Consider the following 14345-nt stretch of genomic DNA (forward strand, 5'->3'; position numbering starts at 1 on the left):
TTTGCCAGAACTGATTAAAAGCATTAATAAATCTATATACAGTATTGCTCCAATCTGATATTGTAAATTTATTACACTTCCTGTAAGATTAATTAGAAGGCTACAGTAACATATTGCCGTGCCAGAGCAGATTACTATGCGTTTTTGTTAATAACGGCCGAGCCCAACCTGAGCTGTAATTACACCCTATAACACACTTGTTAGATAGGGATTTCCTTTATGCTAAACATTTAATGGGATGAAACGGGAGACAAAAGGTAAAGTCAGGGCGCTTTAGGGAGGATTCAGAAGCTCCTGGGCCTGAAGAGCAGTTGCTGAAATCCAACTGCCACTTCTATTCCCTCTATTCCCACCAAACCTCTCCTTTCTTAACCACCTTTTCCAGGCAGCCTAAACTATCAGGCGGACCCGGCGATAAGCACGGGTGAAAATAACATGTCGGGCTGGTCAAGGTTGCTCCGCATTCCTGTGCAAAAACGGCTTGGAAGAACCTTTCCGAAAAAGTGCAACATTTATCGGAACGCCGCGAGAGCACCTGAGTTTAGACACGGGCTAAAGCCTTGTTGCTTCTCGAATTCTCCCCAACAAAACACACTTTTCGGGAAGGCTTTTTTAAAAAAAGTGTGTGTCCTCCCCTGTTGATTTTTTCCCCTCTCTTTTCCCTCGTTCTCTTTCCAGACTTCCGCAGCCAAGTGGCGGAGTGGCAAATTATTGTGTCACCCAGAGAAACAACAACGGCGACTTTTGAAAGACCATTAAATATGCATGGCAGTTTATTTATGATCAGATCACTCATACTCGCCCCCCTGAACCCCTTTTCTGGCAGACCCGGTGAAAGGAAAGCTTAATTCATCAACTTTACGGTGTGAAATATTGAAGCACCCCCCCCCCTCCCTCTTCCTTCGCTCTTTTTTGTGCATATGAATGGAAAATAAATAAATAATAAAAAAAAAAGAAAGGGGGGGGGGGGGCAGTGTGGCTTCAGCCGAGAATTTATCTGAGGAATGAGGCAGGGGTTGGCTGGGTAAAGACGGCATCTTGGATGTCTTCCAAGTCCGAGACACAGAGAGAGAGAGAGTGAACGGGATAGTTGGGCTGGAGTGTGGTTGGAGTGGGGTTGGAGTGGGGTTGGGGGGGGGGGGGTGGGATTCATTGTTGGAGCCTGAATTTTCCCGATGCGTTTCGAACACAATGAAGGGCTGAAATCGGTGTGAAGGCACATTTTCTGAATAGCATCTGTGCTCCGGGCTGAGGAAGGTCGATTACTGTCATAAAACTCTGCCAGTGCCCAGCCGGGGGTCAGGAGGATGGAGGAGGGGGGTTTAAAGGGGTCAGATCGGTGTGCCTGTATGTGTGTGTGTGTGTGTGTTGGGGGATTGCAAACTTGCTGTGGGGACAGGGGGGCAGAGGTCCGCAGATGGTGTAAAGATCAGAGGGGGACTATCCAGGTGAGGGGCTCAGCCCCCTGGCCAGTCCAATCTGAGCGGCTCATTCAAATGCTAATGAAGGGGTAAAGCACATCTGTTCCCCCCCTGCCAGGCTGGATCTTTGTCACCTGAATAGCTTCCCCACCAGGTATCAAACAAGCAGCAGGAAACAGCCCCTTTTCATCCGTGCTACCTCCGCTCTCCAATCAGCAAATGAGGCCCTGGTGACTACAGGAGCGCCCCCCCCCTCCCCTCCCCACTCCCAAAGCCCCACGGGGACCCTCCCACTCTCAGGCACTCGCACCTGACACTGTTACACTCCCCAATTAGTCGACGCTAACAGGAGGATGCTATCAGGATGCTGCGATGGGAAGGTACAGTTTGCTGTACCGAAGTGATTCTTTTCAAACTGATTGATTCCATGAATCAGTTCAGCAATTCACTTTGGTTCCATATTGATTCATCAAGCACTTCATGCTTTAGGATTTACCTGGTTTCACCCACACAGCTGGAATAAGCCATTATAGGTTCATGTCGATTGCCCCGAAAGTCACGAATGTAGTTGTCTTGCAGTCTTATGGATGCATCACTGATTCTTTTTGTGTCCTAGTCAAGTTAGTCCCCACCCAAGATCTAGACCCCCCCCCCCAGTGCTACTCTTCACCAGTGCTGGGTGAAGAGTGAACACTAGCATGTGATTCTTCCAAGTCTGCCACAGAATAATGCAACATCACTGGACAGCTCGACACATTTGGAGAAGAACACTAACTGCCTTATGCTAACAGATGCCCAAACTGGTGAGCATTATGGTGAGTGATGGAGGGGAGAGGGAGGGCCATCCTACTCACCCAGACAGGGAGAAAGGCCAACTGTGTTCTCTTGGACTTCCAGCCATCAAACCAGCGATGTCTTGATGACATAGCCAACACTTAGACAGCTGGGCTACTCGGGAGCCTTGCAGTTCTCTCTCTCTCTATATGTATATATATAGTAAGTTCTGCAGTATCGCTGGTGACTAGACCCGAATCAGTTCAGCCACTCTTCTTAACTCAACTGGACCAACTCCAACAATAACTCTCATCTCGCAACATCTTTTAGTGCACTCCCACTGATTCACTGTAGGCGAACAAGCAGCCTAGCACTCTCCGAGTAAAGAAAGAGATCTGTGAAGGTGTGGGGTAGGGGGGTGGGGGGGTGCAGGAGCTAACCTCAGAGTGTAGCAGGCGGACAGAAGGCCCGACCAGAATCCCAGCCCATAACTAATGCATGAGGTGGGTGCGAGTAAACACCAACGGAGCAGTTTTATCGGCAGCGCTTGTGTTATTTTTTTTTCCCTCCATCTCCACTTTTCCTCTTCCTCGCCACCCCCCCTCTTCCTCCCTCTCCTGTCTCATCTACCTTTTCACCGCCTGCTCCGTGCAAAAACACACACGACATATTTAATTAGCCTCCGCCGCGAAGAGCCACCTCTCCCTCTCTCCCTCTCTCACGGAGGAGGCCGCGGTTTCCAGCCCAAGCGCTAATAACGACCTGAGACAGCCCCCCGGCCCACAAGAGGGACCTCCTGCTGCTCTTTCACATGCTAAACGCACCTTTCTAAAGCTTAATCTTCAGCCGGGCCAGTTAAACAAAACGGCCCCCTATACGTTTATTGCATAACAGAGGCTGTTAGCATGACAAAGGGCCCTCATATCCATCGCGCCGCGCTAAAGGCGAGAGTCCTCGCTAAATTTTGGACGCAAGTTTGCGCTTTCAGGTGGGCTAGGCCATGTTATGATGGACCTTCTAGATATGAGGTAGGTGTATTGAGTAGGTAACACTGAAATGAAAAATCCAGGTGCAAAACACACATGAGCCACCTGAGCTAGTTTTTATTTTTTAAAAGGTGGCATCGGCATAAAAAATAACACACACACACACACACACGCCAATTTTCTTGGCAGTTATGCGCTTCACTGGGTACACAATATACGATATGCATGCATGTCCCCTTACATAATTGAGTGCTTTCCTTTCACTCGGGCTGCAGCAGGATTACCCGGCGTAACACACCGGAGTTGGGTATGTAGAAAAGGAAATTTTGATCTAAGGCTTTTCTTTTCTCTCCCCCTCTCTCTCTCTCTCTCTCTCTCTCTCTCTCTCTCTCTTTCTCTCTCTCTCTCTCCCTCTCCCTCTCTTGCACTGCTCTCTTTCCTTCCCCCAGCCCCTGGGTTCATTCTCCCCGTGTTTCCGTCAATCTGCTTCTTTTTTGATCAGGGGCATGAAAGCTGGAGCTTGTGTGAGCGCTGGGTACCTGGGGTACGGCTAGGTGCTAATTAGCGCAGCAGGATAATTGATGTGTAGATTACACTGTGAACAAATGCCTCGACTTGTTTGTTCTTCTCACTTTTACTCCGGGCCCCCCTTCTCCTCCTCCACAAACCACAACCAACACCCCCCCCCCCACCTCAAACTACCCCCCCCCCACCTCCTTACCTAAAAAACCCTAATGAACAATTTACCTGCCTTGTTAAGACCATGCTAATGCCAACTGGAGCAGCCATGTAAGAGGGGAAACAAGGAGGGGTGGAGGGGTAGGGAGGGGGAAGGCTGGGGTAGGGATTTCCCTCAGGTAACGATACCTTTCAGAGCACTCACTTTGCTTGCACACACACACACACATATGTACACTCCCTGGTGTAAGCGCCTGACCTGCAGAAATGCCTCTAGTGAGTGAGGAGAAGCCTGACAAAAAAGGGGAACCAGCTCAGAGACTGTAAAAAGGAAACAATTTCTAAATGAAAGGGCATGCCATTAGAGCTCCAATGGGCTTCCATTGTTATGCCCCTATAATGCCATTTCCTTCATCTTTTGTCTTTGGGAGGCTATTATTAGCCGGGGCTCTCACAGCTGCGAATACGTTCAATAGGGTTTGAATTTGGTCATTAACAACTGAATATCAGCAAACACATTTGCGGAGCCCCTGCCACTGCTAATAAACTAATAATGAGTCCAACTCTAATTGGGAAATGCAATGAAGGCTTGGAGAGAAGGCGCCCGAGGTAGAGTGAGAGAGAGAGAGAGAGAGAGAGAGAGAGAGAGGGAGCATGAGGCAGAGAGAGAGAGAGAGTGGGAAAGAGCGAGCACAGGTCATTACGAGGACAGATGTAGAGGGAAAAAGGTGAACAGTTGAATCGTCGCCTCTGCGCACAGTTCTCGCGGACACCGGTAATCCGTCTCCGACTAGTTTACAAGTTAAACACATTATCGCGATTATGGACTCCCCTTATAGCAGAGCTCAGCGGGAGTGCAAGCAAACAAACACACACTCACATACACACACACACACACACTCCAATACAAATACACTGCTCCGTCTATGCCTGCGAGTCACTGCGGTGTTCTTCTCCAGCACTCTCCCGAGCTCCGGGTTCTGCCCAGGCAGGAGCCCGGACTGTCTCCAGAAGCTCCGCTGGCCCCGTCTGCATCAGATCGCCATCTAGGCCGGAAGTCATATTAATCCCGCTTGCATGTCGGAACCACGGGAGTGATTTGTGCTGGGTAGAGCAGAGGAAACTGCAGCGGATGACTTCCCTTCCACTCCACCTTTTAACTATTAGCTCACCGGAGCTGGTCTAGATGGAAACTGCACTGGAAACTATTGCAGTTCATTGTGTGTCCGTTTATACCTTTATTAAACAGCCTGTTTTTGAGACTACTGTTCTGATTGGTCGACTGAAAACTAGCATAATTCATTTTATATGCCTTTTTCCCCATGTGTCTTTACACCCTGAAACTAACTAGCCTGTTTTTGTGACCGTCTCTTCAAGACACGTTTCAATATGTTAATAACCTGTGTTCTGATCTGACTTATGGAGTTTTTACGCACTGAAAACTAGCATAATTCATTTTATATGCCTATTTATCTCTTTATAGTTTATATAAATTGGTAAAATATATAAGATTATAGTTACATATAAAAATGAGCTCTGTTCTGATTGGCTGCCCTGCATTGGGCCTCATTAAATAAGCACTAAGGGGGCCAAAGCACTCCTTATAACTTCAACATCAATAGGTTGCTGCTAAACGTGGTGGGGTTTTTATTTTGTGACATCACAAACATAGCTAATTAAACAGGCCATTATAAAAGCATGGTTTCCTAATACAGAATATAGTCATTTTTAATATTTAAAGGGCCCATATGGTATTTATTATTTTTTTTGTACATTTAATTTTCTTCCCGAAGTTGACGTATTTTTGTGAGTTTTGTGCACTGAAAACGGTCATAATTAATTTTATAAGCCTATTCACCAAGCTGCCTTTATCCCTTAGAGCTAAACCGACCACTGGTAGACCAAACCGGCCGATATGTGTAGTTTAATTTCATGACATCACAAAAATGGCTAATTAATTAAAGGCCTATATATACGGGCTGAGGAGGAGTGAATGGTAGAGTTTAAAAGTTTAGCAGTGTTTATTTGCTCCATCCAAGTCGAAAGTCCTTTAAATACATGACTTGGGCTGCTGTATGAGCTCGGGCTAGGTCACAGTAAAGGTAAAAGTCCTTTCGGCAATTTTCTCGATCAGCACCTAGCAGAGTTCTCCAGTAATCCCTTGGCACACTCTTTAAGCCCACTTCCCTTCACTTTAGCTAAGTGCAGCGAAACACACTTCTTTTTTTTTCACCCAAACCCCCCCCCACCACCTCCCTCAACCCTACCCCACCTTCTAGATATTTCGGTTCTGGGACTGTAGTGTAATCATCTTATACACGCTTCTCTTTGTTTGGGGATTTTCACGTTTCTCCTTCCAGAAAGATAAGCAACACAATAATGAAAGCTTTTTCTCTTCCTTAATTACCAAACCAGTGCTCCCTGCGAAAAAAAAAAAAAGGACAGAAGATTGTGTCATCGCAGGAGGGAGAGGAGGTGGAGAGGAGTGCATGTGGGGGAGGAGGACGAGAGAGTGAGTTTTTAGGAGAAAAAAAAAAGAGAAAAAAAAAAACCCCAACAACCTGGGAGTCAGACAAACTGGCAGTTTCCGTCGCCAACCTGATAACTCTCCCAGCATCCCTCACCCGGCCTGCCCTTTGTTTTCCCTCCCGCCTGCTTCCTGTCGCCATCGCCCCGTTTAATCTAGCACCGGCAGGCGGCAAGGAGGGTTTACTTTTCCCCCTCAAAGACAGCACGGGAGGAGAGAAAGAAGAGGGAGAGACACAGAAAAAGAGAGAGGGCTAGGAGTTTTGGCTGTCCGCAGGAAAAACTGGACGAAGGTAGAGACATAGAGAGAGAGAGAGAGAGAGAGAGAGAGAGAGAGAGTTGAGGTCGTCCACAGGAAAAAGAAGAAAGAAAAAAAACACCCTCTTTCATGTCGGCCCTGCTTTCCTCGACGCTCTCCTAACACTCCTAACTTGCGCCCCTTTTAAGTGCATACCTGATACAGAGGCATAAGGCCTATTGTCTCCAGGGCCACGGCAGCAGCAGACACAGGAAAACACACCGGCCTCTCGAGGTCCACTCTACGGCTTTGAACGCGAGATACGGTGGCCTTTTTTGTTGTTGTTTATTCTCCCAAAACCGCCCTTCCTCTGGCTATTAGCAAACTCAAAACAGATCATTACGGCCGGGGCAAACAGAGAGAGGCGAATGTGGCCTAAAGTGCTCAGGCACTGGTGCAATTTTAGGGGATTATGGGGGGAGTTTCTTTGGGTAATTAAGGCATTTTGCTAAAACAATTACAGCCACATGTAAATTACACAGAAAAATACCATAAATACACTATAAGGACAAAAGTATTGGGACACCTCGCTTTATCCCCAATGTATTGGATGGAGCACCAACCATCATCATTCCAGAGAACACAGTTCCTCCACTGCTCCACGGCTCAATGCTGGGGGGCTTTATACCCCTCTAGCCCATGCCTGGCATTAGGCACCTACATCTGGCATCTACTGCAGGTTTATCTGCTCCAGAGAGTCCTATTCTATTGGCAGTGCTTCTCTACAGGCTCTAGTAAGCTGTGGATGTGTGCATTTGCACATCTGTGTCAGCAATGGGTGCAATTTAAAGTAGCTGAATGCATTCATTGGAAAGGGTTCTGTAGATGTCTACATAACGTCTTGCTCGTCTTGATGTCTTGAGCAGAACAAAACAGGACATTCCTAATGCTGAGGAGATGTCCCATGAGAGAGAGAGAGAGAGAGGAGAAGAAGACAGAGGCTTGGATAGGCCTCAGATACAAAGATCCATTTGTGGATAACACCTTTTAATCCATTTAAGTCAGTGGTCTTTGTGTGGGGACTGCTATATAGTGTGTGTGTGTGTGTGTGTGTAGGGGGTTGGATCATAAATCAGGAGGGTAAGTTGAAGCTCACCGCAAACCGGTGGGGAACACCCGTCCAGTTACATCACCAAACCCCCCCCCCCCCTCCAGTCACTCTCCTGCCTCCCCATTTCTCCACTGTTTCGTTCGCCCCCCCATCATACCCACCCTCCGCTAAGCTTGCTCGGCACAGGGGAGACGCTAAACCAAATACAGGAGGTGAAATATTGGTGTGTCACGTATCTCATAATCTGGGCAGGAAGTGGAAGGCATTTGGAGGCGAGCCCTGCCCTTCTCCGGCTCCCTCCTCCTCTCCTCTGCCTCCGTTTTCCTCCCAGCTGTTTGTTGATTCGGTTAAACCAAACAAGGCGGCCGAGGAGCCAGTCATGTGGCCGGAGCGGTGGGCAGGCTACGACAGCAGCCCTATTACAGCACCGGGGAGGAGCAGGAAGTGCTCGGGCTTTTCCTTTCTCAGCCTCCTGAAGCCTGCTGGGCTATTAATCTTAATGGATTAATGGATTAACCAGAACATTATTAACACATGCTATATGTCCAAATGTTTTTGGACACCCCTTTTAACGGATGCATTCAGCTGCTTTAAGTTGCACCCATTGCTGACACAGATGTGCAAATGCATGCATGCCCACACGGCTTGTCCAGGCCCTGTAGAGAAGTACTGTTGACTGTTGATCTCTGGAGCAGATCAACATGAACCTATTGGCACCATGCTGCCTAATGCCAGGCATGGTCTATAGGGCGGTATAAAGACCCCCAGCATTGAGCTGTGGAGCAGTGGAAGAACTGTGTTCTTGGAAATGATACAGGCTGGTGCTCCATCCTATACTTTGGGGATGAGTTGGGTGATGTGTTGGGGATTATGAGGTGGGGTGGTGATCGCTCAATGTCATCCTGACCTCAGGATGCTCATAGCAATGCTCCCCAAAATCTAGTAGAAAGCATTCTTCCCTCTACAGTAGGAACAGTTCCTCTAAAAGAAGCAGAATAAAGTATTTTTTAATATCCTTGATTTCGTAAGAAACAATGAATGAGCAGGCGTCCCAATACTTTTGTCCATGTAGCGTACGCCTGCCTATTCAGCCTGCTGCAGTTTAGCCCTGGGCCTGCGCTTTTCTTCTGATAGCCATGAGAAGACAGTGGTTGACTGGGAGGCCCGAGACAGGACAGCAAAGGCAGAAAAGACGTACCTGGGGACCGTGAGGAGCGAGGAATGAATAAAGAAGAAAGGAAGGCTTTGGGGAGATGTGTGTGAGCGAGAAAAAAAAAAAAAAGAAAGAAAGAGAGAGAGCGAGAGAGAGAGAGAGAGAGAAAGTGAGAGAGGTGTTGCTAAAATGTTTGTATTTGTAAAGGCCTTTTTTATCGCTGCGTGAGACTGCCTGTGTGTGTTAACGTGTCTGGGGGTCCCTATATACGTGTGTGTGTGTGCCTGTGTGTGTGTATGTGTGTGCGCTCGAGCTTGTTTGTTATTGAGGTCCTTATCTACGTCGGTGTGTGTAAGGTGTGTGTGAGGATGAAAGGCGTGCGGGCGTTTTTGTCTGGTGACATCCTCCCAGCCGCAGCGCTGCAGAGAGGAACTAATCAGGCTTTTACACCTTGAACCGAAGCAGTGTGGCTTTAGCAGCGCTAACCGCCGCCTCACACCGACACTGTTACAAATTGGCTTCTTACTGAACTCAAGGTGCCAAAGGACCATTAGACAGACAAAGGCTGAGTTTCTCTCTCTCTTTCTCTCTCTTTATTTTTTTAGCACGGCGAACGTGCAAAACTAAAGGCCCGTGCTTTATTATATTTATAAAGGAGGCACCTCTTCATTAGAAAGCGCTGCCGTCTTCAAATGTTTCTCCCGGGTTTTTTTTCTTATTTATTTCAGATTCTTTTCAATTTTTAAATATCAAAACTGCTGCAGATTAAACATGCTGTCAATTTCTGAATGTCTCCTTTTAGAAGGAGGGAAAAAAAACATGTTGGCCATTAGCCTGGCCTGCTGCACAATGTGTGCTGTACTTATATATATAAAAAAAAAAGTATTTGGACACCCGCTCATTCATTGTCTCTTCTGAGTTTAAAAAAAGAGTTTATCCTGCTTTTCTTGGAGCATCTGTCTGTACTGTCCAGGGTAGAAGGCCTTTTTACCTTTATTTTGGAACTGTGTTCAGCAGCAAGAGATTTAGTGAGGTCAGGATGACCCCCAAATCATCCCAAACGTATTGGATGGAGCACCATCATTCCAGGCAGAGAACACAGATTAGTGCTGGGGGGGTTTCAGAGAGTCTGTTTCATAGAGTCCTATTCTTTTGGCAGAACTTCTGTGTCAGCAACGGGTGCAACTTAAAGTAGCTGAATGCATTAATTACAAGGGGTGTCCACAAATATTTGGACATATACGATATGTCACACTCACACACATGCACACACTTATTGGCTTCCACGCACAGAGCGCACAGAGACACCTGCATTCGCAGTAAACAGGCTAGCGGAGGGAGGACGCTGTCTCCAATTAGCGCGTGCACTAATCTGGTTGTGTTGGGGGGATTACGCTCAGGCCTGGTGGGACGGAGAGAGAGATTTCATTTCCTGTGGACTCCACCTGACTCAGCTGTGCCGCGCGAGTCAAATCCACGCGGAGATAAGGGCTAATCATCCGGCAGCCCGAACGAGCTTAGCGAGAGAGAAAGAAGAGACTAAGGGACTAGTCTGACTCTACCTCTGGCCAGAAGAGTCAGCTTCACCATTGAACAGCAGCAGTCAGAGTGCTAGAGCTTATTCCCAGCTCTATATCCCTACCCCTCGCACACACTCTCTTACACACACACACACACACACACACTCTCACACACGACGTGGTGACAAGCACAGCTGTCTGTGTTGCACCGTGCCACACAAGTATCTGCCTCCTTAATCAGTGCAAGACGCTGAACACGGAACCACATCTGTCTCAGGTCTCAGCGTTCACCTCAGCAGACACCTCCAGTCAAACACTAGGAGTGTAAAAGAGCTTTCTCGATATTAGCCTAGGCCTCAGTCGAGGTAGGGCAGGTCCTCGGGAGCCTATTGGTCACACAAATCGCTGCTCCACCTCTACCCCACTAGCCCACGCCCAAGCACTTCTACTACAGGGACTAGACAAGCTGTTTGTGTGGGTATCAGTAATGGCAGCAGCGGGTGTCCACAATTATTTGGACATTAATACTGTACACTGGTGTTTGTCCACCGGCCTCTCTACATTAGCCTTAGCTACAATTACAATTCCTCCCAGGCTTGCTGGCAAACATTGCTTGTGTGCCAGCAGGAGGAAGGGGAAGGGCCACCCTGCCCTCAGTTCATGAGGTTTATAATTTGAGTTAGTGAAGTTTCTCCATAAAAGCCGCCACACTAGATTGGCCATGCTTAATTATATTATGCACGGCACGAGGATGTTCATAGCCAACCGTGGAGCGGGGTGGGGGGGGTGGGGGGCACAAGGTACAATATTGCCAGTGTGCAGAAGTACCTTTAACAAACAGCTAAATGTAGTGATTTATTTGAAAGGAGCTGCTTTATTAGATTAGAAATGGCATATTAGCATGCATTGAGGGACAGGGATCAGAGAGAGAGACAGAGAGACGGAGCAGAGAGAGAGAGAGAGGTGTGTATGTGCAGTTGGGTAGAGGCTGCTGAAGCTGTATGTGAGAGATAAGGCCTGTAACATAAACAAAAGTACAGGCTGTGTGTGTGTGTGTGTGTGTGCGAGCATCAGTGTGCACATATCTTAAAGCAGGAGAGGTCAGCAAGAGGTCAAAGGTGTGAAATGTCTTATCGCTTTTTGCTGCTGTGAAAAAGAAGGTGAGTCAGGCGTCCAGCCGCCTTAAGAGGGTTGGGTACCTCAGCGATACGAGGAAGTCAAAAGCTGACACTTCACACACACACTGAAACTACCACTAATGTGGCAAATGCATGAGTGTGTGTATTTGTGTGTGTGTGTGTGTGTGTTTGGTTAACACCACTTCTACATTAGACTTGTGAAAAGTACATGAAGCCTAAGTACATGAGAAGAGTGTGGCTTCGGCCTTAGGTTGAGCTAAATCAACACGTGAGGAGAAACAGTCAGAAGTTCAGTTCCTCAAAAGCAACACTGCGGTTAAGTCCTCTCCGAGCTGGGAGGTCGAGCACTATTTCTGCTGCTTTGCCTTCTGAACCTCATTTTAAAAGTTAAGAAAAGGCCGTAAAGAGCTGAGCTACTTCGGCCAGAGCCGAACCATGGCGCCCAGACGGCGACCGGGTCACAAAACATCTCCAAAACATCTCCAAAAACCTCAGGCAGGTTTTTGTGGGGTGTTCTTGATATGCAAATGCTGAGCACCCACCTAAAATAGTGCTTCAAGCAAGGGTAACCAGCGAACCAGAGTCAGCAAGGTGACACAGGGGCGCAGGGGGAGCCCATGCCTCGATAAGTCGGAGCTGTTTTGGTGGCATGAGGGGGATCCACGCCTTATGAGTGGTTTTAATGTTATGGCTGATTGGTGTACATACACCCCCGCCCACTCAGGTGTTTCAGCCTGGATTAAGGCTCAACACAGGGGCAGCCAATCAGAAAAGGACTCAATCTATACACTAGTAGCAGTCTTAAAGGCAAGGGAGTGTATGTGTGTAAGTGAAGCTCTTTAACTGGACATAAACCAGAATTCGTTATGACACCGTCTGGCATATCACACAGACTAGCCAGGTTAACTGACCGGTCAAAGCGATGCGCTCTCTGCTAGCGTACATCATCGCCTTCCACCGCCTTCGCAAAGGTATTCCGGACAGCATCCTCAGTCAAAGGCTCATGCTGAAGGAAGCTTAAACCCCCTCGTTTAACAAAATCCCCCTCCCTGTCTCTTTATTTATTTATTTCCCCCGGCTCCCGCGAGGCCGGGAGAGAAACTGTCCACCCGTCTGAAATTCAAGCGGCCCACACTGACACGAATTCCCAGGGAGAAGACTGATTTTCTCAGGTTTAACTAAATAATGTATGCATACTTTCACATTGGCATGATGAAGCAATTTTAGCCTTTACAGCAGCCAGAGCGAGCGAGGGGGAGTGGGGGACGGTTTCCTGAACAGCTGAATAATTCAAACGGGCCAGGTGGAGAAGAAAAAGGAAGAATGCTTTTTTCCCCCCTGTCCTCTTCCTCTCAAGAAAAGGAAACGTACGCAAAGAGAAAGCGACCTTCCTTCCCTGACGAGTCGCTTGTTCGAATGAGAAGAACTTCAGCGTTAGCGGATCTGATAATCAAACAAGGCCACTCTATCAAACGGGCCTTCAAATTCCATGAACAGAGAGGAAATACACAGATCGGCCATTACATTAGCACCACTGAGAGGTCTTGGTCGTCGTCTGCCAAGGGGTGCGGGATCTATGTATAAGGCAGCAAGTGAACAGACGCTCTGTCCTAGAAGGTGATGGGTTGAAAGCTGGAAAAATGGAAAAGCCTAAGAACCTGAGCCACTTTCACAAAACCCAAATTGTGATGGCTAGACTGGGTCAGAACATCTCCAAAACATCAGGCAGGTCTTGTTGGTGGGGGGGTCTAGTATGCAGTGGTCAGTATCTATCAAAAGTGCTCAGAGAATGGACGACAGGAGCGAAGGCAGCCTAAGGTTCATTGATGCGATCCATGGAGGCCCCACAACTCAGCAACTTGTCTTGGTGCCAGATACCCTGGGACCACCTTCAGAGGTATCCATGTTCAGGTGGTGGGGAGGGGTTTATGCTGAGCTAAAAAGACTAAGTCTTCGAGGTACGGAGAGCGAAACGGAGCATGCGAGGAAGCAAGGAATGAATGGCTGTGTTAACCCTGAGAAGGTCATGTTCATTTACCTCCACGTTTAGTATCGTATTGAGTCAACAGCGCCTGTGGCTTCCTGTCAGCTTTCGATACGAGCCAGGAGGGAATTGTACATCCCTCCCTTTTTCCCTCCTTCTCTCTTTCTTATTCTCTCTCTCTCGGAGCGGATTGGATGTACCCACGGGAGCTTTCCTAGCCTGCGTGCTGTCACACCTCCCAATGCAGGTTAACCTCTGATAAAGAAAAATTCCAGCGAACAGGCTCTATTTGACAAAACTGGGGCAGCAGAGGGCTTGGAGGAGACGGAGTGAAAATGACAGCTGGTGTGAAGATCCAGGCCAGCTGCGGAGCTGCGCTTGGATTTCAAAACGGAGACATTTAGGACTGTAAGCCTGCGTAAAACGCTTTTTGTTTTACTGCTAAGTCGCTAGCAGTTGTAGGGCTAGCGCGCTGTGTACGTTTTTTGTGGTGGTTAAGGTCGTAAAATCACTAAGAAAGGGAACCGGGGAATGTATCAATATGACGTATGATCTTCTATCGCATCAAATTTCACTGCAATGTATCACTGTCTCGTGTCTAGCCAGTTAACACAAGGCTAGCATGCTAGATTGGGGCTAAAATATTATCTTGTAGCTAAAACAGTTTGGGACACTATAATGCACAGATTCGTGCACTTTTAGGATGTTGAGGATGCTCTTAAAAATGAAAATGTTATTAAGGAAAGTTATTAGCTTATTAATGGACACCGATAATGGACAGCCATAACATTAGCACCACCTGCCTAGCCCCAACA

The 14345-nt window shown here is 47.7% G+C and overlaps 1 protein-coding gene across 4 annotated transcripts in view; it reads right to left on the reverse strand.

Annotated features, from left to right (window-relative positions):
- Window positions 1-14345, reverse strand: part of zeb2b (zinc finger E-box binding homeobox 2b) — a 102207-nt gene that overhangs the window by 35022 nt on the left and 52840 nt on the right. The gene's annotated exons all lie outside the window — the stretch shown is intronic.

Source organism: Salminus brasiliensis, chromosome 7, assembly GCF_030463535.1.
Source record: "Salminus brasiliensis chromosome 7, fSalBra1.hap2, whole genome shotgun sequence".
Taxonomy (NCBI): Eukaryota; Metazoa; Chordata; class Actinopteri; order Characiformes; family Bryconidae; genus Salminus; species Salminus brasiliensis.